Genomic DNA, 27,807 nt, shown 5'->3' on the forward strand with positions numbered 1-27,807 from the left:
AAAAAAAAAAAAAGACAATAAAAACAATAAACGAAAATCCTGAAACCAAAAAAAACAAACAATAAATCCATAAACCTAAGATACCAAGAAAAAAAAAAAAAAAGGAAAAACAAATATAACTCACCAATAGTCTTCTAAACACCCTATTAACCCTTAAAAAGAACCTAAATTGCTACAAAAATACCAAGGAGCCTAAAATTTCACTACGTCTTTCTCTTTCTTACTTTCTTTCTTTCTTTCTTTCTTTCTTTCTTTCTTTCTTTCTTTCTTTCTTTCTTTCTTTCTTTCTTTCTTTCTTTCCTTCCTTCTGTCTCTCTCTTTTTCTTTCTTTCTTTCTTTTTTCCTTCTTTATTAATATCTTTCTTTTTTTTTTCTTTAATTTTTTTTTTTTTTTAATTTTTGGTGAATGGGTTTCTCTGTGTACTTCTGGCTGTCCTGGAATTCACTTTGTAGACCTTGCTGCATTCAACCTCAACAAACTCCAACACACACACACACACACACACACACACACACACACACACAACCCTAAAAAAAAATACTAAAACCCTAAAGAAAAACCCTAAAGTCCCTCCCAAAAAAAAAACCTTCTAAGATGTTTAAAAAAAAAAAAAAACTAAAACTATAACCCTAAAAACCAAAAAAATCCTCTAAAAAAATCTTTTAAAAATCCCGAAAAACGTTTAAAAAACCTTAAATTGCTTAAAAAAATAAGACAAAAACAAAAACTAAAACAAAAACACACAGACAGCCCAAAAATTGGCATAAAGTAATAATTTGCTCCCTTCCTTCCTTCCTTCCTTCCTTCCTTCCTTCCTTCCTTCCTTCCTTCCTTCCTTTCTTTTTTTTCCTTCTTTTCTCCCTTTGTCTTGACCGTTTTGTGTGTGTGTGTGTTTGTTTGTGTGTATCCCTATCAGTCCTGGAGCTTTCTGTGTAGACCATACTGTCCTTTAACTCAAAAAATCCTGTCTCCTAATTGTTGGGATTAAAGGCATGGGCTACCACTTCCTGGCAACCCTAGAACAATTAAAACCCAAATATAAATCACTAAAATTTAAAAAAAAATCAAGGAGAACAATAACAACAAACCCTGACAAATACTGTAAAATGCTTAATAAAAAAGAAAAAAGAAAAAAGAAAGAAAGAAAAAAAAAGAGAGAGAAAAAGAAAGGCTAAATTAAATCCCAAAACCATACAATATACGAAAATCATTAAAAAAACAAGAAAAACACTAAAAATATCCGAAAGCCTGAAAACCAAAAAAAAAAAAAACCTCTTAAAACACTCTTTTAAAAATTGTACAAACCCTAAAAAAAAACACTTAGAAATCTAAAAAGAAAAAAAAAATACACACTAAGCCATAATGTCCATAATAGTTTCTTTCTTTCTTTCTTTCTTTCTTTCTTTCTTTCTTTCTTTCTTTCTTTCTTTCTTTCTCTTTCTTTCTTTCTTTCTTTCTTTCTTTCTTTCTTTCTTTCTTTCTTTTTCTTTTTTTATTTTTTCCTTCTTTCCTTCCTACCTTCCTTCCTTTCTTTATTTTTATTTTTTATATTTATTTTTTTATTTATATTTATTTTTATTTTTATTTTTATTTTTTAAGTTTTTGGAGGCTGGGTTTCTCTGTGTATCTCTGGATGTACTGGAGCTCCCTCTTTGAACCAGGCTGCCATGCACTAAAAATTCCACTACTTCTGCCTCCCAGTTGATGAGAATGTAGGCAAGGGCCACCACTTTGAGCCAAAACATAAGTCTTAAAATCCAAAAATAAAACCTTATATTAAAAAAATAATAATACTCAAAAACATTAAAAATAAAAAATAATACTAAAATGAAAACAAAACTAACAAAAAAAGGCAAAAAAAAAAAAAATCCCTAAAAGAAAAAAACCTGTAGAGCCTTAAAAACAAAAAACAAAAAACAAAAAAAAATAAAACACCATAAAATATTAAAAAAAAAAAAAAGAAAACCAAACAAACAAAAAAATACACTGGAATCCTGAAAGACATGAAACAAAACAAAAACAAAAAACATCAAATCTCTAAAACAATCTTCCAAATATCCTTAAGAAAAACACTAACATTCTAAAAAAGAAAAAAAGAAAAAAAATACACAAGAACCCCAAAAAGACTCTAAAAAAATTTTTTTTTGAGCTTTCTGTTTTTGAGTTTTGGGAGACTGTGTTTAGCTATGTACCTCTGACTTTCCGGGTGCTCCCTTTGTATACTATGCTGGCCTTGAACTCAAAAGTCCACCTACATCTGCCTCCTAATTGGTGGGATTTAAAGCATGTGCCACCACTGTCTGGCAACCGTAAAACAATCCGCAAATATAAAACCCTAAATAAAAAAAAAAAATCGAGGACAACAACAATGACAACAAAATACCCCTAAGAAATAGAGTAAAATGCTAAACAATAAATAAATTAAATAAAGCCTAAATTAAACCCCTAAACCCTAAAATACATTAAAATCCTTTAAAAACGAGGAAAATCACTAAAAATATTCTAAAAGCCTGACAACCAAAAATCTCTAAAACACTCTTCTAAAAATCCTTCAAACCCTAAATAAAACCCCTAAATTTTAAAAATTCTAAATAAAGGGGCTGGCAACACTAAAACTCTTAAACTCACAATATACAACCCTCAAATTAAAAAGAAAAACTCAAGAACACACACACAAAAACTAAATAAAACAGTAAAGTGCTAAAAAATAAGTCCCTTAAACCTTGTAAGAACCAGATATCACTAAAACACCCTAAAGTCCTTTAAAAATTATAGAAAAACGTCTAAACATACACTATAACTCTTAAAACCAAACAATATTCTAAAATACTCTTCTAAAACCCTATAATCACCTTAAAAAAACTGTAATATTAAAAAAAAGAACCACACAATAAGTCAAAAATATCCATAAAGTACTTTTCTTTCTGTCTTTCCTTTCTTTCTTTCTTTCTTTCTTTCTTTCTTTCTTTCTTTCTTTCTTTCTTACTTTTTTTTTTTTTTTTTTGTGATTGGGTTTCTCTTTATATCCCTACCTGTCCTGGAGCTGCCTCTGTAGACGAGGGTGGCCTCAAACTCGGAAATCCACCCGCCTCTGCCTCCCAAGTATTGGAATTTAAGACTTGGGCCACCACTGACTGGCAAATCTAAAACTTTTAAACTCCAAATTTAAAACCCTAAAATTAAAAATAGAAGAAGAACAAGCACCACCACCACCACCACCACAGCAACAAAAAACTCCTAAGAAGAACAGTAAAATGCAAAAATAATAAATAGATAAGTAAATAAATAAATAAATAAATAAATAAATAAATAAAGCCTAAATAAAACCCCAAAACACTAAAACAAAAAACAAACAAACAAAAAACAAACAAACAAACAAAAAAAAAACTGGCTGGCAACACTAAAGCTCTTAAACTCAAAAGATACAAACCTAAAATTAAAAAAATAAAACAAAACTCAATAACACACACATAAACCCTAAATAAAACAGTAAAATGCTAAAAAAAAAAATCTCTTAAACCTATTAAGAACCAAAAATCACTAAAAGAAAGACCCTAACATCCTTTTAAAAATATAGAATAAACTCTAAAAATGTACTAAAACCCTGAATACCAAAGTACCTCAAAAACATTCTTCTAAAAACCCTACAAAACCTTTTAAGAAACCCTGAATTTTTAAAAAAACATTAACCCAAAAATAATCATACAACTATTTTTTTTTCTTTTTTCTTTTTTCTTTCTTTTCTTTTTTTTTTTTTTTTTTTTTTTGGTTTTGTTTTTTTTTTTTTTTTTTTTTTTTGGTTTTTTGAGACAGTGTTTCATTGTGGCTGTCCTGGAACTCACTTTGTATACCAGGCTGACCTCAAATTCATAAATCCACTACCTCTGCCTCTCAAGTGTGGGATTAAAGGCATTTGTTGCCACTGTCTGGCAAGAGTAAAACTCATAAAATGCAAAATAAACTCTAAAATTTTCAAATAATCTTATCAAAGACAAAAACAAAAACAAAAACAAAACAAGAAAAAAAAAAACCTAAAAAATTTTTGAAAAACCATAAAAAGGAACCCCTAAAGACTAAAAAAAAAATCCATAACCCAAAAAACCTTAAAATCCATTAAAAGGAAAAAAAAAACAGAAAAAACACTAAGTATACATGAAAACTGTGAAAACAAAACAAAAAACAAAAAACAAACCAAAAATAAAACAAACAAACACTCATCTTAAAAAAAGTACTCTAAAACTCTTTTCTTTCTTTCTTCTTCTTCTTCTTTTTTTTTTTTTTTTTTTTCGTTTTTTCATTTATGAGACGGGGTTTCTCTGTTTATCCCTGTCTGTCCAGGAAGTCACTCTTCCACCATTTCCTGGCAACCATAAAACAATGAAACACCAATATTAAAACCCTAAAATTAAAAAATATATATATATATATACAAGCAAAACAACAAAAACTCTTTTAAAAACCCTACAATTCCTTAAAAAAACAAAACAAAACAAAACACCTAAAATTCTAAAGAAAAGTACACCAAAAGCCAAAAAATGTCCCTAAAATTCTTTTCATTCTTTCTTCCTTACTTTATTCATATATATATATATATTTATATATATATATATTTTTTTTTTTTGAGATTGGGTTTCTCTGTGTATCCTTGGCTATACCCAAACCCTGAACTCCCCTCAATAAGAACCCTAAATATTTGAAAAAAAAATCTTAAAACCCTAAATAAGAACATGAAACCCTAAAAAGAACAATAAGCCCCTTAAAAAACCCTCAAAATTCTTTCAAAATACTCAAAAATCCTAAAAAAAAAGACCAAAAAACCCATAAAGCCTTAAAAAAGGTCCTGAAACCATTAAAAAAAATCCTTCAAGACTTAAAATAAAATAAAATAAAATAAGAATGACCTTTAAAAAAACCTGAAAAGACAATAAAAACCTAAAAAAGAAAACCTTGATGTTTTTAAAAAATCAACAAAAACCCTTAAAAAAAACTACAAAATTATATAAAAAAAAACTAAAAGAAACTAAAACCCCAACAAAATATCCCAAAATTCCCATACACCAAAAAACCCTACAAATAACCAGAAAACCTAAAACCCTAAAAAACAAAAAACATCAGCAAAAAACAACAAAAAAAAATAAATACTTTAAAAAATAATAATAATAAAACCTAAAACATTCCTAAAATCCTTTAAAAACACTAAAGAACGCTAAAATACCTTAAAAATGTAGAAGAAATCAAGAAACATCAAAAAAAAAAAAAAAAAAAAAGAAAACCCAGAAAAAACTTAGGTTCTTTAAACAAACACAAAATGATCCTTAAAAAGCTAAAAACAAAAACAAAAAGAATCGAAATAAAACAAAGCAAAACAAAACAAAACCAAAAAAAACCAAAAAACCCTAAAATAATTTTTTTTTTTTTTGGTTTTTTGAGACTGTTTCTTTTTGTAGCTCTAGCATTCCTGGAACTCACTCTCAAGACCAGGCTGGCCTCAAACTCAGAAATCTGCCTGCTTCTGCCTCCCCAGTGCTGGGATTAAATGCAAGGGCCATCACTGCCCAGCGACCCTAAAATACTTAATAAACACTTTAAAAACAAAAACTACAATTCTAAAAAAAAAAAAAAAAGCAAGAATTCTAATAAGACCCCAAAAATTCTAAAACACTAAAAATTGCCCTAAAATTCAACAAAAACTCAAGAACCCTAAAAAAGACCTCAAAATTTATAAAACCATAAAAAAAAACTTTATGGCATTAAAAAAATTGCCCAAAACACTGAGAAAAATCCTAAAATCATCTTTTATAGGAAAGAATCCTTAAGAAAATAAAATAAAAGCATAAAATGAAATAAAAATAAAATCCTTAATAAAAACATTTTAAAAACGTAAAAAAACCCTCAAAAATTCTAATTTTTTAAAAAACCTTTAAACAACCTAAAATAATAATAAAACACCTCTAGAACCCTAAAAGACATGAAAAACCCTTAACCCTAAAAAAAACATATAATGTTAAAAAACGATCCTTCTAGAAAACTATAAAGCTGTAAAACTAAAGATCAAAAATCTAAAAAAAAAAAAAAAAAAATTTAGAAAAACAACATAAAAGAACCCTAAATTACTAAAACACCCTAAAATCCTTTATAAAAAACTTAAAAAAGCCCTAAAACACTAAAAACAACAACAACAACAACAACAAAAAATCAACTCTGAAAAAAATCAAGAACTCTAAAAAGATTGTGCCAGAATTCCTAAAACCATAAAAATCCCAAATTTAAAACAAAAAAACCTAAAAATACATCAAAAACCTGAAACTCTAGAAAAACCCTAAATTCCTATTTAAAAAAAAAACAAAACAAAACTATAGAACCTTAAAATTCTAAATGAAATCTTGAAAACCTAAAAAGAATCCTAAATCCCTAAAAGAAAAAAAAAAAAAAACAAAACAAAAAAAAAAAAAAAAACAAAAAACCTTAAAACTATTGTTAAAAAAAAAACCTTAAAGAACCTAAAAACCCTAAAACTCAAAACGGAAATAGAACCTGAAACCATTAAAAAAAAAAAAAAAAACCAACCAAACAAACAAAAAAATAAGTAAAAAATAAAAAATCCTTTGTAAAAAACCTAAAAAGACACTAAAAACATAAAAGCATACAAAGAAAACCTCGAAGCTTTAAAAAATCATATAAATGTAAATATACATACACCTACACCTACATCTACACCTACACCTACACATACACATACACATACACATACACATATATTAGTTTTTTTGAACAGTTTTTTAGAGATTTTATGCATTAAGTGTTTTAGTATATGTATAGTGTTGTTTTGTTTTGTTTTTTTTTTTCTTTGTTTATTAAGAACCAGGCCAGCCTGGTGTTCAGAGTGATATCCATGAATGCCAGGGTATACACAGAGAAGCCCAGTCACCAAAATCACACACAAATTAAAAAAAAAAAAAAAAAAAAGTAAGAAAAGAGGATTTAAAGAAAGAAGGAAATTGAGAAAGAAAGAAAGAGAGACAGAAACATAGAAAAAGAAAGACAGAATTACATAGATAGATAGATAGATAGATAGATAGATAGATAGACAGACAGACAGACAGACAGACAGACAGACAGACAGACAAATATATATATTCAAGGACATTTCGGCTATGTGTGTATTTATTTTAGATTTCTAGAATTTTTAAAATGTTTGTATAGTTTTTACAAGAGTGATTTAGAGTTTTTGTTGTTTCATTTTTATTTGTTTGTTTGTATTTGTTTTGTTTTCAGGCTTCTAGTGTATTTTTACAGTTTTATCTTTTTTTGTAGTGTAATTTAGGATTTGGGGTTTAATTTAGGCTTTACTTTAATTCATGTTCTTTTGAACATTTTACTGTATTTCTTAGGGGTTGTTATTGTTTTTGTTCAAGTGTCTAGTGTATTTTTAGTGTTTATTTTTCATTTTAATCACTTTATTGTATTTTTGGATTTGCGGTTTAATTGAGTTTTTCTTTTACTTCATTTTTTTAGCACATTACTGTATTGCTTAGGGTTCTGTTGTTGTTTTTCTACTTGATTTTTTCTAAAAAATATTTAGGTTTTTATATTTGAGGTTTCAACGTTTTGGGTTTCCCAGGCAATGTTTGACTATGTCTTTAACCCAAGCAATTGGGAGAGAGAGGTAGGTATTTTTTTTTACTTAAAGTTCAGCAAGTCTCCACAGGGAGCTGAAAGACAACCAGAGATACACAGAGAAATGTAATTTCCAAAACTCAAGAGAGAGAGAGAGAGAGAAAGAGAGAGAGAGAGAGAGAGTGAGAGAGACAGAGAGACAGAAAGACAGAGAGACAAAGAGACAGAGAGACAGAGAGACACAGAGAGAGAAATAGAAAGAAACAAAAAACAAAGACAAAAAGAAAGAAGAAAGAAAGAAAGAAACAAACAAACAAAGAAACAATGAAACAAAGAAACACATAAGAAAGAAGGTAGGAAGGAAGGAAGGAAGGAAGGAAGGAAGGAAGGAAGGAAGGAAGGAAGGAAGGAAGGAAGGAAGGAATAAAGGCAGGCAGGCAGACAGGCAGACAGGCAGATGGTAAGTGAGGCAGGCAGGCAAATAGTCAGAAAGAAAGAGAGGGAGAGACAGTGAGAGAGACAGAGAGCTTGAGACAGAAAGAGACAGAGAGACAAATAGCAAGAGAGACAGAGAGACAGAGACAGAAAGAGAAAGAGAGGAGAGAGAGAGAGAGAGGTGATAGAGGAGGGAGAGGAAGGAATGAAGGAAGGAAGCAAGGAAGGGAATAAGGAAGGCAAGAAGAAAGGCAGGCAGGCAGATAGAATGACAGGTCAAAAGAGAGAGAGAGAGAGAGAGGGAGAGGGAGAGGGAGAGGGAGAGGGAGAGGGAGAGGGAGAGGGAGAGAGACAGAGAGGGGGTAAGAGAGAGAGACAGACAGAGAGAGAGAGAGAGAAAAAGGGAGAAAGAAAGAGACATGGAGAGAAAGAAACAAAAAGAGAAAAAGAGAAAGATAGAAAAACAGAAAGATAGAATGACAGAATTTATTAAATGAATGAATGAATGAATGAATGAATATATATATATATATGTATAAATGTTTTAGAGATATTTCGGCTACTTACGTATTCTTTTTAGATTGCTAGATTATTTTTTCAGGCTTCCTTGTATTTTTATTGTTTTTTTCTTTGTTTAAATGATTTTAGTGTATTTTAGTGTTTGGGATTTAATTTAGCCTTCATTTGACTTCAGTTTTTTAGCATTTACAGTATTTCTTACGGATTGTTGTTTTTGTTGTTGTTGTTGATTTTGTTTTTGATATTTACTAAAAGAAAATTAGGGTTTTATATTTGGTGTTTTATTTTTTTGGTTTGCCAGGCATTGTTGGCTCCTGCCTTTAATCCCAGCAATTGGGAGCCATTTGAAGGTTTTTTTGTTGTTGTTGTTATGGTTTTTTTTTTTTTTTTTTTTTTTTTTTTACTTAGGATCTGCATGGTTTCCACAGAGAGATGCAAGACAACCAGAGATAAATAGGAAAACCCAACCTTCCAAACTCAAAAGAGAGAGAGAGAGTCTTAAAAGGCACTTATAATAGGATAATACTAAAACAGAGCACATGGATCCATACACCAGACTAACTCGGGAATGGAATATTAATATATGGGTTAGAGAGAACACTAGACTCCTGGAGGAGAGTTTCCATGAAACTCTCAGCCGCGTTAGTGGCTTCTAGGCCTCTAGGCCTGTCAAGCTGACTCGACCTCAGTATGTGACAGCCATGCCTTGAGGAAGGACCATCCATTGGAAGTGAGGCAAAGGCCCTATTCAATTAACTACTGGAAGGGTAAATGCAAAGCATTTACAATCTTTAGGATGAGGAGGAATGGAAAAGAACCAAACTTTTATATCAACACTAATTTTACATATCCCCTGGGAATATCCACTGGATAGGGAATACTAGGTTTTAAGACCCCCATGGGGACCATAGTCTTATTAACTTCTCTAAAATCTTGTAACATCCTCCATTTACCATTTCACATTCTTATAACAAAGGAGTGTTCCAAGGCGAAGAGGATGATTCAATGTGTTCAGCTATCAATATTTCCTACACTAACTCTATGGCTGCTGACAATTTATCTGCAGGAAGGGGCCAATGGTCAAGCCAGAAAGGGGTATCATCTTTCCATGTAATCTTATCTGCCTGAGGCGCAGGGAGAGCAATGTTCCTTATGAAAAATATGAGTCATATCCTAAACCTGGTTGAACTATTGGGGGTGGCCTTTATTGGTGTAGGCATCCCTTGGCTATTTTTACCCAGTCTGTGTCCATGGAGTTAACACGGAGTATGCATTTGTTGAGTAATGACTCCATTGGTACTGCACATAATGACTCTCATTTGAGAAAGAATGTCTCTTCTCCATAAATTAATGGGCAGACCAGGGACAACATAAGGCTGAATAGAACCAGAATCTCCTTCATCATCTTCCCATGTCAATAACTCTGAACTCTGGAGAGTATTCTTTGATTGTCCAATTCCCTGTAAATGAGTTAAAGAGGTCTTTAATGGCCAAGTAGCAGGCCAGGCACTTTGTAAAATCATAGGAGAATCTGCACCTGAGTCTAAAAGGTCCTCAATGCTCTTGCCATTTATCTTAAGGCAGAGTGTAGGGCAATCTTTGGTAATTGCTTGTACCCAATACAGATCTGATGACCCTGGCTGTGAAGAACCACGATGTGTGCCCATTGCTGGATCGGAAGTATCTAAAGGTAGAGGCAAGGCTTGTGCTAAACGTTGCCCTTTGATACAGAAATTGGTCTTTGAGAGGCACTAACTAAAATTTTAATTTCTCCAGTGTAGTAATTATCTACTACTGAGGGATGGACAGTAAGTCCTTTCAAAGTGGCAGAAGCACGCCCTAATATATAATAATAATAATAATAATAATAATAATAATAAGTATCACGTGAAGGAGGGCCATAGACCCTATAGGGATGATATAAACGCCATGCTCAGGTGTTAAGTTTGCACTGGTGGCAGAACACAAGTTCAGTCCTGCTCTGCTCATGATGGCTCTGGAGAGACCAGTGGCTGATTTGTCTGCTGGCTGTACACCGTGTCTGGGAGAAATGCGATGGTTTTTGAGACTTGGTCTGTCCCCCATATCCATTTCCCTGAACAGGAGGCAGGGGATTCCCAGATGCATCTGTCTGAGCTCTGCAAGTGTTTACCCAATGCTGGTTGTTTTTGCAGTGTGGACAAAGAAAATAAGGCCATGTAGGCCGAAAAGAATGGTCAGTAGGTTGTGCTGGAGACCATTAAGGGAGGGCACAGTGGGACACTTTCATGCAAATTGTCCAGTCTGGCTACACTTAAAACAACTAGTTTGTAGGCCAGCTTGCTGAAGAGCCTTGCCTATTGCCATAAGAGGTTGAAGAGCTGCACCCATTGCAAGATTGACTGTCTTAGACATCTTGTAAGGGAACAGGACAAAGATGAATCATCTCATTAAGATCTTTGTCCATAATCTTACCAGGCAGGACTGCCTTACAAGCCGAATTAGCATTCTCAAAAGCAAGATGTTTTACAAGATTATTGTCTGCATCTGAAAGGAAATAAAACTTGAGACCTGTGATTCATGTAATGTATGTCAAATAGCCCAAAGTGTTGTTTGTGAGTTTTGAAACCTGGGGCTGAGAACATAGCAGAACAGACCAGGACATGCCAAGGCAGGCCCATTACCACCCTATCTCCCTCCCCCCTCTCTGAACTCAGGCTGCTGATGTTTAAATGGACCAATCATGTGAAACCGTGCCAATTCCTCCCCCAGCCCCACTCCTTTTCTATAAAAACCCCTAGCTTCCAAGCCTCATGGTCGAATCAACTGTCTCCTGTGTTAGATGCGTTTCGACCCGGAGCTCCACCATTAAAATACCTCGTGTTGTTACATCAAGGCGTTGTGTTCTATTCGGGATTCTTGGGTGCATGCCGAATCGGGAGTTGAGTGGGGGTTTCCCCACTAGGTGCTTTCATTTGGAGGTACCAAAGAGATCTGATTGACACCCAGGAACCCCAAAGGACCCCTTGGAGGTACGTTTGTTTGTGTGAGTCTTGTTATGTTGTCTGTTGTATAAGTGTCTAAGTGTGGCACTGCTGAATTTGTGTCTTAGTTTTTCAGTTCTGAGATTGTGGGTTTGAGCCCCACCTGTGTTACCAGTTCTGGTATTCTGTATTCTGGCAGCTGCCACTGAGGACCATAAGGACCCTAGTGGCTGTGGGAAGAGGACGGTCTATTTCCCCACAGGCTGCACCCCTGGAAGACATTCCGAGGGAGACCATGGAGTGCCCAGGGTACGGAACAGTCAGGAGGACCTGGCTGTTGCCTGGCAGAGTGAAAAAGAGTGAGTGCTCTTCCTGCCAGAGGAGTGGACACGGAATCCCACTCCATCAGAGGTAGCATTTGGCTGGTTGTATAAGTCCAGATGCGGACGGGTGTGTTTGGATGTCTTAGTGTTTTCTGTCTCTGTCATTGTGTTGTGTTTATTCTTATTCTTCACTATGGGACAGACTGTGTCTACTTCTTTATCTTTGACTAAGGACCATTGAACGGACATTAGGGCTAGAGGACGAAATTTGTCAGTAACAGTGAAGAAAAAGCCATGGATGACTTTCTATTGCTCAGAATGGCCTGTTTTTGGAGTAGGTTGGCCAGCAGAAGGAACTTTTTACTTACCCACCATAAGGGCTGTGAAGGCCATTGTTTTTCAGGAGGGGCCAGGGTCGTATCCAGAGCAGCAACCATACATCACAGTATGGGAGGACTTGGCTTGCTACCCATCCCCGTGGGTTCGCCCATTCCTCCGACCTCTCCGCCCTGGCACCAAGATTCTAGCCATCTGAGAAAATGGTGAGAAAAAGAAACCAAAACCACTGCGCAGGGGAGATTTTTGATCGTAGCACACCAGTGATGAAACCCCCCAAGATCTATCCAGAGATTGAAGAACCCCCTGAGTGGCCTGACACCTCTCAACCCCCACCATATGCTCCCCAGCCCCAACCTTCAGCTCCTCTGGCCCCAGCCGGAGGGGGTCCCTCCACAGGAACAAGGAGCTGGAAAGGAGTCACCCCTTAGGGGCCTGAGGATTCAACCTTGGCGCTCCCCCTCAGGGCTATTGGAGCTCCCCCTGCTGATCTGAACAGTCTACAGCCCCTACAGTATTGGCCTTTTTCCTCTTCTGACCTCTATAACTGGAAAGCTAATCACCCCCCTTTTTCAGAGAACCCTGCAGGACTCACTGGGTTGGTTGAATCATTAATCTATTCACACCAGCCGAAGTGGGATTACTGCCAGCAGCTTCTGCAGACTCTATTCACAACCGAGGAGAGAGAGAGAATTCTCCTCGAGGCTCGGAAAAACGTCCGAGATGAGGCTGGGCGCCCTGTCCAAACTCCAGCTGAAATAGATGAAGGATTCCCGCTAACCCGGCCACGATGGGATTATAATATGGCACCAGGTAGGGAACGACTGTCCAATTATCGCTGGGTCCTAGTGGCGGGTCTCTAAGGTGTTCTCCGGCAGCCCACAAATCTGGCCAAGGTAAGAGAGGTTATGCAGGGAGCGACTAAGCCCCCCTCAGTCTTCCTCGAAAGGCTCATGGATGCTTATAGGAGATATACCCCATTCTACCCCACGTAAGGGTCAAAGGCCATCAGTACTTATGGCCTTCATTGGCCAGTTGGCTCCTGACATTATGAAGAAGTTACAGCGAATTGGGGGCTTGCAGGATTACACCATAAGGGATGTAGTTAGAGAGGCAGAGAAAGTATATCACAGGAGAGAAACAGAAGATGAAAAGTTAGAGAGAGAGAAAAGAGAGAAAAGAGAGGATGAGGATAGGAGAGACAGGATGCAAGAAAAGGTTTTGACTAGGATCCTGGCTGCAGTAGGAGAAAGAGATAAAGGAAGAAGAGGTAGACATTCAGGAAACCTGGGAGACAAAAGACAGCAGGGACCAAGGAGACCCTGAGAAGGCAGGCAGCACCTGGAGAGGAATGAATGCACATATTGCAAGGAAATGGGCCACGGGAAGAGCGACTGTTCGAAAACAAAAAACAAAACAAAACAAGAGGTAAAGGTGCTTTCTCTTGGAGAAGGTGAAGACTAGGGGGAAAGGGGCTTGGAACCCCTCCCCTAGCCTAGGGTAAACTTAGAAGTGGAGGGGACCCCCGAGTATTTTCTAGTCGACATGGGAGCCGAATTTTCAGTACTCAAAACTCCTCTAGGAAAAGTGAAGAAAAATGAAAAAACCTCGGTGATTGGGGCCACGGGACAAAAAATGTATCCATGGACCACATCCCAAGTAGTAGACATAGGGCAAACTCGAGTAACTCACTTGTTTCTAGTCATTCCAGAGTGTCCTATGCCTTTTTTGGGGAGAGACTTACTAACCAAGTTAAAAGCACAAATAACTTTCACCTTTCATCAACCGGAGGTTTTCTGGGGAATAAAAGTGCCCCAGACTCTAGAGCTGTCTTTACAACTAGGAGAGGAATATCGACTTTACCAAAATAAAATAAAGCCCCATGAGAGATTACAGGACTGGTTGAATCGATACCCTCAGGCATGGGCAGAGAGGGGAGGAGTGGGGATGGCAAAACTGGTCCTCCCCCGTGGTTATTGAACTTAAGTCCAGGGCCACCCCTATAGGGGTCCGACAATATCCCATGTTCAGAGAAGCTCAAGAGGGTATATGCCCCCAAATCAACAAACTGCTGCAACAAGGCATTTTGGTCCCATGCAAATCCCCTTGGAACACCCCTTTACTTTCAGTAAAAAAACCAGGGACCAGTGACTACCGTCCAGTCAAGGACCTTAGAGAAGTCAATAAGAGAGTTCAGGACATACACCCCACGGTGCCAAATCCGTATAACCTCCTCAGCACCTTGCCACCTGGTCGGACATGGTACACAGTCCTGGATCTTAAAGAAGCTTTTTTCTGTTTGAGGTTACACACCAACAACCAGCCCTTTTTCGCTTTCGAATGGTGAGACTCTGAGAGTGGACACGCCGGACAGCTCACATGGACGAGGCTGCCTCAGGGATTCAAGAACTCACCCACTTTGTTCGATGAAGCCCTACACCGAGATCTTGCTCTTTTCCGAGCCAATAACCCACAGGTGACTCTTCTGCAATATGTAGACGACCTGCTCCTAGCTGCAGAAACACGCAAGGACTGTGAAATTGGAACCCGTAACCTCCTGGGTGAGTTAGGTAAACTGGGCTATTGGGCCTCTGCTAAAAAGGCTCAGTTATGCCAGATAGAATTGACATACCTATGATATGTCCTGAGAGATGGACAACGGTGGCTCACAGAAGACAGAAATCAAGCTGTTATGCAGATCCCAGCCCCAACCACTGCTTGCCAGGTAAGAGAGTTCCTGGGGACTGCCGGGTTTTGCAGACTCTGGATTCCGGATTTGCCTCACTGGCAGCTCCCTTGTATCCACTAACCAAAGAGAAAGGGGAATTCACCTGGACCAAGGAACATCAGCTAGCCTTTGAAACTCTCAAAAAGGCACTGCTGCAGGCTCCAGCATTGGCCCTGCCTGATTTAAACAAACCTTTCACCCTATACATTGATGAAAGAAATGGAGTGGCAAGGGGAGTCCTTACCCGGGTTTTGGGACCATGGAAGTGCCTGGTAGCCTACTTATCAAAGAAACTGGACTCTGTGGCCAGTGGATGGCCCTCCTGCCTGGGAGCCATAGCAGCCACGGCTGTGCTATTAAGAGATGCTGACAAACTGACTATGGGCCAGAATGTTACCATAGTGGCCCCACACTCTCTTGAGAGCATTGTCAGGCAACCACCGGACCGCTGGATGACCAATGCCTGAATGACGCTTTACCAGAGTCTATTGCTAACAGAGCAAGTAAGTTTCGCACCCCCAGCCATTCTCAACACTGCCTCCTTACTACCTGAGGCTGACGAGACCCCTGCATATAAGTGTGAAGAAATACTGACAGAAGAGACTGGAATCTGGCCAGACCTCACAGACCAACCTTGGCCAGGGACGATGACTTGGTTCACAGATGGAAGCCGCTTTGTAGTAGAAGGTAAGCAGAGGGCTGGGGCAGCAGTAGTGAATGGAAAGTCTGTCATATGGGCCAGCAGCCTACCGGATGGTACATCAGCTCAAAAAGGGGAATTAATTGCACTAATTCAAGCCTTAAGGTGGCAGAAGGAAGGACTCTTAATGTCTATACCGACAGCAGGTATGCTTTTGCCACGGCTCATAGTCAAGGAGCAATATACGGACACCGTGGACTGCTGACGTCTGCAAGCAAAGATATCAAAAATAAAGAAGAAATTCTCAGCTTATTAGAAGCTGTTCATCTGCCCCATTGGGTGGCAATTATCCATTGCCCAGGACAACAGAAGGGAACTGGGCCCGTTGAAAAGGGAAATCAAATGGCAGACTAAGAAGCTAAAAAAGCAGCCCAAGGGCCAATGACTGGTGATGAGAACCCAACAGCCTGCTGCTGAGGAAATAAATAAAAGAACCCTCACAGAAGAAGAGGGGCGAGATTACTTAGCTAACATACACCATCTGACTCATTTAGGAACTAAAAAAATACTAAAATTGGTTAGTAAGTCCCCCTATTACATTCCTGGATTAAAGAGAATTGTGGAGGAGATAATAAAAAACTTCCTTGCTTGTGCACTTACCAATGCTGAGTCTAGTAAGCTCCAGGAAGGAAAACAACTGCGAGTAGACAGGCCTGGAGCCTACTGGGAAACTGATTTCACTGAGGTGAAACCAACTAGGTATGGAAATAAATATCTCCTAGTTTTTATAGACACCTTCTCGGGATGAGTAGAAGCGTTCCCTACCAAGAAAGAAATGGCTAATGTAGTGGTCAAGAAGATACTTGAAGAAATCCTTCCCCGCTTTGGGATACCTAAGGTAATGGGGTCAGACAATGGACCTGCCTTTGTCTCCCAGGTAAGTCAGGGATTGGCCAGGCAACTGGGGACAAATTGGAAATTACATTGTGCATACAGACTCCAGAGTTCAGGACAGGTAGAGAGGATGAACAGAACGCTAAAGAAGACTCTGAATAAAATAGCCTTAGAATCCAGCGGAAGTGATTGGACAGCCGTTCTCCCTTATGCCTTGTTCAGGGTTCGGAATACACCTGGACCCCTTGACCTAACTCCATTTAAGTTAATGTATGGGGCGTCCCCACCCATTTTTATGACTGTAGGGGATAGGAATCGCCCGGATGTGTCTTTCTTTCCTTCTTCTAATATTTTGGCTCGATTAAAAGCTCTCGAAATATTAAGAAAAGAGGTCTGGGAACAGCTAAAAGAAACCTATGTTGCTGGTAACACACAGGTGCTGCACCAGTTTGAAGTAGGAAATGCAGTCCTGGTGAGGAGACACCAAACGGGAAACCTAGATCCAAGGTGGAAGGGACCCTACTTGGTGCTACTGACAATGCCCACCGTGGTCAAAGTGGAAGGAATCCCCACTTGGGTCCATGCATCCCACGTCAAGAGAGCACCCCCTGGAGTCAGCCATGATGAGTGGACTTTGGAGAAGACTACTAACCCTTTTAAGTTGTGCCTGCTTCGTAGGAGCGATCCCAAAGGACTTCAACCCCCACAGTCCTGTTCAACAAACATGGGAGGTACTCAATGAGGGGGGTAGGGCTGTATGGACAATCGCCAAGGTACACCCTCTGTGGACTTGGTGGCCTGATCTTTTCCCTGACATCTGTAAGTTGGCTATAGGAGCCCCTACTGGATGGGACTTGGAGGGGTACTCTGACATTCAGAGGGCACCTTTAACACCACGTCTGTACATAGAAAAACATTCGAGAGACCCATGGGGTGGTTGCTCTAACCAAAGGGATAGAAGTATGCTTCGAACCCATCCCTTCTTTGTCTGTCCCGGGCCCCACCAAAGTCAATCCCTTAATCCAACATGTGGAGGTAAGGCTGACTTCTTTTGCAAGAGCTGGGGTTGGGAGACTTCAGGTACAGCCCACTGGAAGCCCTCCTCAAGCTGGGACTATATTAGAGTAACAGCCAACTATTCCCTAGCATCTTATGTACCTGGAGGATTTTACCTAGACGAGTGTACTGACTGGTGCCATCCGCGCCATGTCACCTTTACTGAACCAGGGAAAAGAGCTCTGGGATGGACAAAAGGGTATACCTGGGGTCTTAGGATTTACAAGGAAAGATATGATGAGGGATTATTGTTCACTATCAGATTAAAAATAGAGACCCCGTACAATCCTTTAGGCCCCCCAACCAAGTCCACACCCTTCACCCATACTATTACTCAGAGTACTCCATTGATTGCAGACCCCCTTAGTATGGCTGCTATCACCCAACCTCCCACTCCTCAGGTACCTCTAACTATTACCACTGAGATTCCTTCAACAAGACAGAGGATATTTAACCTAGTGAGAGGAGCCGTTTATGCCCTTAATAGAACTGATCCAAGGGCTACTGAGGACTGCTGGCTATCCCTGTCCTCGTGTCCGCCTTATTATGAAGAAATTGCCTTCAATGGAGATTTCAACAGAATCAGCAGCCATACTTCCTGCTCTTGGGAAACAGGACAAAAACTGACCCTGACTGATGTATCTGTGAGGAGTCCAGGTCTCTGTATAGGCACCCCACCTTCCACTCACAAACACCTATGCAGACAAATTCAGTCTGTGTCCAGAATGGAAGCTAATTACTATCTTGTATCTTCCCCGGTTGGATGGTGGGCTTGCAATACAGGACTTACTCACTGTGTATCAACTAAGGTTTTTAATTCAACTCATGATTTTTGTGTCATGATCTAGCTGTTACCCCGCATATATTATCACCCTGCATCCAGTTTAGCAGAAAGCTATGCTGGCCTGTGGTCGAAAAGAGAACCAATTACTTTAACCCTGGCTGCATTCATGGGAATAGGTATGGCAGTAGGAGTGGGGACAGAAGTGTCAGCTTTGATAGAAGGAAGACAGGGAATTCAGTCTTTGAGGGATGCTGTCAATGAAGACCTAATGGCAATAGAGAAGTCCATTGATGCTTTAGAAAAATCTTTGACCTCCCTGTCTGAGGTAGTTTTGTAGAACAGGAGAGGCCTTGATTTGTTGTTCCTAAAAGGAGGACTGTGTGCCGCCCTTAAAGAAGAGTGTTGCTTCTATGCAGATCATACAGGAAGAGTTAGAGACTCTATGCAGAAACTGAAAGATTAGAGTGAAGGAAACGGGAATGGAATGCTCAAAGTGGGTGGTTTGAGATGTGGTTTGAATTATGACCATCTTGGATAACTTCTTTGATTTGCGCTGTAGCTGGACCAATCCTTATGATATGCTTACCTTTAGTTTTCGGCCCCTGTATAATAAATAGAGGAATGGCTTTCATCCAGAGTAGAATTGATATAGTAAAACTCATGGTTCTTCAGAGACAATATCAACATATAGTTCAGGTAAATGAAGAGCTAGGGGACACCAATCTCTAAAATTCTATGATTAGAATTAGTCTAAACAGAAGAAGAGGGGAATGAAAGAAAATAAAACTTGAGACCTGTGATTCATGTAATGTATGTCAAATAGCCCAAAGAGTTGTTTGTGAGCTTTGAAACCTGGGGCTGAGAACATAGCAGAACAGACCAGGACATGCCCGGGCAGGCCCATTGCCTCCCTATCTCCCACCCCTCTGACCTCAGGCTGCTGATGTTTAAATGGACCAATCATGTGAAACCGCGCCAATTCCTCCCCCAGCCCCACTCTTTTTCTATAAAAACCCCTAGCTTCCAAGCCTCGTGGTCTAATTCACTGTCTCCTGTGTGAGATGCGTTTCGACCCGGAGCTCCGCCATTAAAATACCTCGTGTTGTTACATCAAGTCTTTGTGTTCTATTTGTGATTCTTGGGTGCACGCTGAATCGGGAGTTGAGTGGGGGTTTCCCCACTAGGTTCTTTCACATCCTCATGACCTAAGGTCCTTTTTGCAGCCTCAAGCAAATTACTAACACATTCACTAAAGTCTTCTTGGGTTCCTTGAATGATTTTAGTTAAAGGGGAAATAATGGAACCTTTCATAGGAATAGCATGCCAAGTTCCCAATGCTGTGTTAGCAGTTTGCGCCAAGAGACCCACTGGGCAATTTCTGCCTGGCCTTAGCCAAATATTTTTCTTGACCAGAAAGCTTTTCCAAGGTCCAGCCAGTCCAGGCACTAGAGGGTTTTTCTGATTAGCTACTGCAATGGTCTGGCACCTATTGAGGAAATCAACCCTCCATGAGAAAAACTATCCTCGAGTTAACACAGTTTAAATATCTTTGATCCAATCACTACTTTCGCTTCTAGGAGCGAAAGCATATAAGGGGCAGATGGACCATAAGTTCTAACCGCAGAGTTACGCTCTTTTAAGTCTTTAAAACTTAGCCTACAAAGCTCTGTCTGTTGAATAGGGACAGTTAATTCTTCTTGATTTCTACTTCATTATCACTCTCATAATCTTCTCCACCCTCGCTGTTAGTGTCTACAGAGAAATCGGCATGGGGCACTTCTAAAGGCCCTATTTCTGCAGAAGGAGATTTGGCACTGGTGGCTGGGGGCTGCTCCTCCACCATAGAAGTGGGCAGGTCACAGCTAGCAGTTCTCTTGGAGAGAGTGATTACAAGGAAAGCCAATGTTTTGTTTTTTATGGCTCACTGAGCTTTCTTTTTTATGCCTCCTGAGACTGCAGCTGGAGGAGGAACCAGGATAGTCTGTTGTAAGCAATTTTAGAGTGAAGCTAGCTCTTTAGAAAGGCGATACATACTGCTGCTGTAGCTTTAGTCCTTCTTGTAATCCTGCTACCTGAGACACCAGCTTATCCTTAGCAGCAATGAGAATAGAAACCTGTAAACCTGACACCATGGTGCAGAAGCACTAATAGGCAGCAGATAGGGAGGGGCACTGCAGGGAGGGTCTGAAGCAAGACAGCAGCTCAAGTTTACTGGGAGAACTACCTCTTTCTCTAAAGTGTCTGAGTCCTCTGAAATTAAAGGGCTTTAAGCCAAATATTTCTTAAAGACTGGATTGATCAGTGGTGGATTGCCCAGGGCGGGCTGCTCAGACAAAGTGGTTACCTGGACATGTGGATAAAGAGCAGCCTGTGGGACTTCAGACCTGTCTGCAGCTTTTGGAGGCTTTGTAGTAGGGAGGGAGCCCTCTAAAGCTTCCTGAGACAAGGGATAGAGGCAATATTCTGCAACTGACAAAAGGTGCTGTTTCTCTGGATCATCAGCTGCATTTTATACCAAATCACGGAATAAACACCAATAAGTAAATAAATTCTCAGGGACACCATCACATCAGGGCCCTGCTTTGCCAAAATTTCATTTAGTCCTCTACCTACTCTTCTCCATTTCTTACAATGTATCTCTGCTCCAACTATAATAAACATGGACATGCCTGGTCTATGAAAACAAACAAAAAAGTTTATCAAATCTTACTTTTTAACTCTAACTCCTCTTTCCATGAGAGCTATCTTTAAGCAAATTATAAAGGCTGCTTCCTTTGATAGTTTGTTTCCCAGTTCCTGGAGCGGAGATGAATCAACTATTCAAGGACTTTTCTCTCTTCTATGAGCAGTGGAAGGGGTCCTTCACTACTTCTAAATTCTTGGGGTCAGGACAAACTTCTGTGGAACCTGCACTGGAAGGAAATAAGATCCAAAACTCGCCCTCACATTGGGTGCCCCTTATCCAGTCCCATAGGGTTCAGTTATACATGGGTGCGAGTGGTACTGCAAACCTGGGAGGAAATGGATTTGGAAGGGGAAGAAAAGCTAGAAACCAAGCAGAGGGTCCTATTAAGTCTCCATTTATTAGGCTGATGTGTCTGGTTTTAAAGCATACATCCCGGGGAATAGGAAGGGGTCGAGGGGGAATTTAACAAAGAACAAAGAAATACCCTATAAGAAGCCAAAAAACCCTAAATTATTTTTTTTAAACTTTCAAAAATCTAAAAAAACCCTAAAACTCTAAAAGAAAAAAACCTGAAACTCTAAAAAATCCGTAAAACCCTAAAAATAACCCTAAAGTCTTTTTTTAAAAATTCAAAAACATTAAAAAACCCTAATTTTTTTAAAGTCCTAAAAAAATTCCAAAAAACCAACCAAACAAACAAACAAAAAACAAAACAAAAACCAAATCAAAAACTTGCAGGAGATTTTAAAACACTAAAAAAAAAAATAATAAAAAAACAAACAAACAAACAAACAAACAAAAAACCCTAAATTTCTAAAATAAAATAAAATAAAATAAAATAAAAACTTAGGACCCAAAAACCCAAAAACAATACTCAAAAACAAAACACTATAACCTTCAAATAAACATATATTTATGTTATATATATACATATATAAACATTACAATGAACCTAAAACCCTAAAATAAACAAGTAAACCCTAATCCCTAAAAAAAAAAAAAAAAAAAACCTACATTTCTAAAAATAAATAAATAAATAAATAAATAAATAAATAAATAAATAAATAAATAAATAAAATAAAATAAAATAAAATCTTCGGAACCAGAAACGGAAAACCAATACTCAAAAACAATAATCTATAACCTTTAAATAAATAAATAAATAAATATATATATATATATATATATATATATAAAACATTACAATGTACATTAAACCCTAAAATAAACCAGGAAACCCTAATCCCTAAAATGAAACTTATGACAAAAACAGGAGAAACACAAAATAAAAACACACAATTACAACCCTGAAAAACCCTAAATTTCTAAAAAAAAATTCTAGAACCCTAAAAAAATTCCTTAAAAAATTTTTCAAAAAACCCTGAATTTTCCCCCCCAAATCTTGAAATCTTAAAAAAAGCAACCTAAATACCTATAATGCTAAAAAACACTAATTCTAAAAAAAAATTCTTTAATTCAGAAAAACCTAACCCCCAAAAAACTCCCTAAAATTCCAAAAAAAACCCCCTAACACACACACACAGACACCCAAAAATCTTAAATAACAATATAAAACCTAACACCCTAAAGCTGTAAAATAAACCGTGAAACACAATAAAACAAACAAACAAACAAACAAACAAACAAAGCAACTTTAAACATCTAAAAAAAAAAAATCTCTAGAAATCAAAAAACAACCTTCAAAAATACATAAGACCCCCAAAACCCCAAAATAACCCTAAAGATTTTTATGAAAATCCTAAAAAAATTCCTAAATCCTTATAAAACTAAAAAATTAAAAATTAAACTCATTTTTAAAATACACATAAAAATCCCTAAAATCAGAAAAAAACTAAAAAATTAAACCGTGAAAAAAATTATAAAAGCCTAAAAAGAAGCCCTAAAAATAACTATTAAAAAAAAAAAGACCATAACCTGCCCAAACCCTAAAATTATTTAAAAATGAAAAAAAAAAACCCTGACACCCTAAAAAAAAATTAAAGAATTAAACAACAACAACAAAAAAAACCATTTAAATCTTTTTTAAAAAACCTGAAAAATCCCTAAAAACCATAAAATTAAAAACAAAAACAAAGACAAAAACAAAAACAAAAATGAAGCTTTAAAAAAAATCACCAAAAATCCAAAATTCTTTTTTAAAACTCAAGAATGATAAAAAGACCCCCCCAAAAAACCCTAAAATCCTAAAAAAAAACCTCCTAAAATATATTAAAAGCACTTAAAATACATCAAAACCCTGAATCTCCCCAAATCTCTGAAACACACTTTTAAAAACGTATAAAATCCTAATAACCTAAATATAAAAACTGAAATCCTAAAAAGAATCCTAAATTCAAAAAAAAAAATCTATAATACCAAAATAAACCCAAGAACCCTACAAAGACACTAAAACAAAAACCAAAAATCCCTCAAATAACTTAAAGCTGTAAAAAAAAAAAGAAAAAACAACAAACAAACAAAAATACAACAACAAAAAAAAACATATAAAACATAAAAACAAAACAAAACAAGAACTCTTAAGAAATCCTAAAACATTCTAAAAACCTAAAAAAAACTAAAATTCTACAAAACCTCAAGAATCCTAAAAAAAAAAATGTAAAACTAAAAGAAAAAACCCTAAGGCTCCAAAAAAAATCCCAAAAATTTAAAAACACAATAAAATTCTTTAAAAAACATATACAAACAAGAAAACACCATGAAATTTCTTAAAAAAAAAAAAAAAAAAAAAAAAAAACTTCAAAAAAATCTTAAATCACTAAGAAAATTCTTATAAATCTGAAAAACTGAAGAACACTAAAAAGACACAAAAAACACTAAAACCATAAAATACCTAAAATCCTTTAAAAAGAAAAAGCTAAAAACCCATCAAAACACTGAAATCCAAAAAAACCCTTTAACGATGTAAAACATACCAACAAAACTTTAAAGCCCTAAATAAAAACCTGAAACCCTAAAGAGAATGCTAAAGTTCTAAAAAAAAAAAAAAAATCCCTTTAAATTCTAAAAATAAAATAAAATAAAATAAATTTCAAGAATTCTAAGATGAGAGCATGCCCTGCTTATAGTCTATGGTAAGGCAGCTGTTTAACTTTCACAATTTTGGGTGATGTATTCCGGGAGTATCAGATTGAGTAAAGGAGATTGTTCCTCCAGATGATCCTGAATCACATGCTTTTAAAGAGTCAGGACTAGTGGTACTCAATTTTCCCAATATTGTGGCCCTTTAAAACACAGCTCCCAAATCGTAATGTTATCTCATTGCAAATTCAAACTATAATTTTGTTATAATCATTAATTGTAATGTATATATCTTATAAACAAGATATATGATATGGGACACTTGTATCAGGTTTTTTGAGCACTGAAAAGAGTCTCAACCCATGGTTGGAAAACCATTAGTCTAGAAACGATGGGGGTACCATTACCAATGTATAATGTTTATCTAGTGTTGCTGGGCAGATGTCTCCCACCCTTGATCGCAGAGGGTTTTTCAAGAACAGGCTTCTTCTGAGTCCCCACACTTCTTTCCACACCTGTACAGCTTGTTGATGATCACTGATGTATCAAATGGCGGTACTTAGTAAATTAGAGTAATCCAGTTATCTCTTAAAATCTAGAAAATGGTGATTCTAAAAATAGTTCTACTAGCTAAAAGCAGTGGCTGGCACACTTCCTAGGGATCCCTTATGTAGTGTCCCTTTATATCTCCAAGGCCAACAGCAGATGGCTGAGTCCCTCCTGGGCTGTAACTCTCTCATCTATTCTCACCCACTATGCAGCTTTCTTTCATGAAGAGAACGCATGATAACACTGAACTCATCTTGTCTTTAGTCAGCACAAATAGCCTAATTATTTTCCCCTATGGTTCAGTTGATCATGATTCTGAGACATAATCATACAAGTTGTATTGACCAAAAGAATGACACTAATTTCTAGTATATAATAAAGCCTATTTTGCAAGACTTCTTTTCAGGAGTCAGGAAATTCAAGAAGAAGACACTATCAGTAGATAAAGAAATTCTAGTGAGATGTTGAAATCACAGAAGGGATCCAATGGGCTAGAAAGACAAAAGAGGGAACCAAACTCCCTGTCATAATTAAACCTTTTCTATGACAGCATTATTCATTGATTTTTATTTGTAGGTCCTATCCCTCCTGACCCAGTCCAATTTTTCCTAATATATTAAAACCTGAGTATTAGTCTACAGAAAATTACATTTGGAGAAACACATTCAAACAACATATGAAGGTGAATAAGGAAAATCTATAGTCATGTGGGGGCATTTTTCTTTCTACCTCATGTACACTTAAAATCTCTAGCTACTTCCTTCCCTATGAAAGCATGGCAGCCCAGTGAGTGACATGTGTTTAGGGTGAATAATGATATACAAAGATGTAAACACCTTGCCATATCCTGTCAACCATATCTAGCCCAAAATGCATCATCCACATGAGAGTAGAAACATAAAAATAAATTTTATAGTATCTTGAAGCTAAAATTCCCAATTTAATCAAACCATCATTTAGAATCTTCTACTTAATACCAATGTGCTTTAAGTGTACAAGTCACTGGACTTTGTTGTGACTCTTTTCACAGGTTTATACTGTCCTTTAACCATCTTCATCCTCCCCACTATTCTCCATTTCTACCTGCTCAGACCCCTGCTGCTGCTCATACACTTTCAAAATATCTCCTTTTATTTATTGTGCCTTATTAAAATTATAATTTGACAATTGTCATTTTGAGTTTGGCTTGTCTCACCTAACATAATTCCCATTCCCATCTATTCTTTCTGAAAACAAAACCCTTCACTAGTAAACTTAGATGAGAAATACCTGTCTCTCTCTCTGTCTCTCTGTCTCTCTGTCTCTGTCTCTCTGTCTCTCTGTCTCTGTCTCTGTCTCTGTCTCTCTCTCTCTCTCTCTCTCACACACACACACACACACACACTCACTCTCTCTCTCATTTTAAGAAATTCATCGTGTGGTTGACATCTATATTTCCTCCATAGCTTGTCTATTTCACACAGTATAACAATCAACATTGATAATATGGATGTTTAGTGGTCCTTCTTAGATTATTATTGGAACAAAAATCAAACTGGGAAGATAGTACCTCAGATGAAGACTGCCTCTCATCACTCTGACATGTGGCCACATCTGTAAGGAATGATCTTTTGTTAATGGCTGAGCTGGAAGAGTCTAACTAATTAGTAGGTGTCATCCACTATGAAGAGGATGTACAGTGTGGTGGGGACAGTGGAGGAGACTGAAAAAGATTTTTTGAAGAACTGAAGATCTATGTGGCATGAACAATTAAAGTGCCCTCTAATTTGTAAGTAAATTCCATACTTACCTGTGTCCAGTATTCTGTCAACCCATATTTCAAAAATAAAATTACATTATCTATTTCATCCTGTTTTACTGTATTCAATCTATGAAATTCCTTGTAATCAGAAATGTTGGTAAATTTTAAAGAACTTTAACATGTTACTGTTAGATATCATGTTGTTCTAAGTTTATCTCAAATTTGTATGCAGGCCCAAGGACTATGATTTCCTTGCACTTTGCAAAGAATCCATAATTCATGGTTGCCATTGGCTTCAATACAAGGTATTCAATCCTGTCAAATTCCAGCTTTCTTTGAATAAAAAATTGTCTTCCTCTAACTGTGGGTTTTGATAAAATGAATAGTGTGCTATCCAGTGTGTTGCCTCAAGAGTCTGGCAACATTTCTGATTCCAAGAACAGCTTAAAGATAACCAAGGGGAAGATTGTTACAGGGAAAATAACCACCAAGAATGCTGGTGTGTCAGACACTGAAGACTTTCACGAAGGAAAATAGAAACAACTTCCCCCCAAAAAACCCGAATAAACATACAAACAAACAAATACACAATAAAAATGATACAAGAGTGAATCTACTTGGGCAGAATGTGAATCAGGTAATCAGGCCATTTTTGTAGGGATTTATTTTGGATTTCTAGGAGGCCATATAAAAATGTAAATTCTAGATGCTCAAAGTTTCTGAGTGTAACTCCAGACAAAACCAGCCTGATAGAGGTTCTATGATGTAAGCTGAGATAGGGTGATGTCACAGAGCACTGGTCAGAGTTTGCACATCTATTCCACTTGGAGACACTAGAATTCCTTGAAGCTGGGTTCAGTATCTTCACAGTGGTGTGTGAATGCCAGGTCAGCTCCTGACCCATAAAGTTGTTCCAGAGGCTTTTGGTGCCTGGCCTGGTTCAGAAGACAGAATCTTGAAAACTAGGACATTTGTTTGGGGTATGTATATTTATGGAGTATCTTGGACTCTCATGGCTCCTTAAGGCTATATGTTTTCCCTCCTAAAGTGAGTACATTCTAATTTCTCCCATGTTTGGGATCTTGGAGGTTGGATGGTTTAGGTTATTTGATCTCCTGAGTTTATTAACCTTGCTAACAATATCTCCTTCAGAATTCCACTAATATGCCAAAACTCCCCTTTGTCCATGTGCATTTTAGAAGATATTACTTCTAAATGGCTGATATGGCATGGACTTGTTGAGATCTTATTGAAGTTGGAGATGCAATGGCTTCAATAATATGCCTGGGACTGGATCTGGAGACACAATACAGAAGGCCAGTTGTGTGCTCTGTCCCTAGGTAGATATTTGTGAAAGTAGCCACCTAGCTCAGAACATGCAAATACAAGAGAGGTATGGTGACAACTCTGGCTCATTTTTTAATTCTATTCTGCTTGATCCTTGAGGGCAACAGACATACCAACTTCCACACTGACCTACCCATTTAAGGAAAGTT

Source organism: Mus caroli, unplaced genomic scaffold (genome assembly GCF_978045245.1).
Source record: "Mus caroli unplaced genomic scaffold, Mus_caroli_1 scaffold_22, whole genome shotgun sequence".
Classification (NCBI taxonomy): Eukaryota; Metazoa; Chordata; class Mammalia; order Rodentia; family Muridae; genus Mus; species Mus caroli.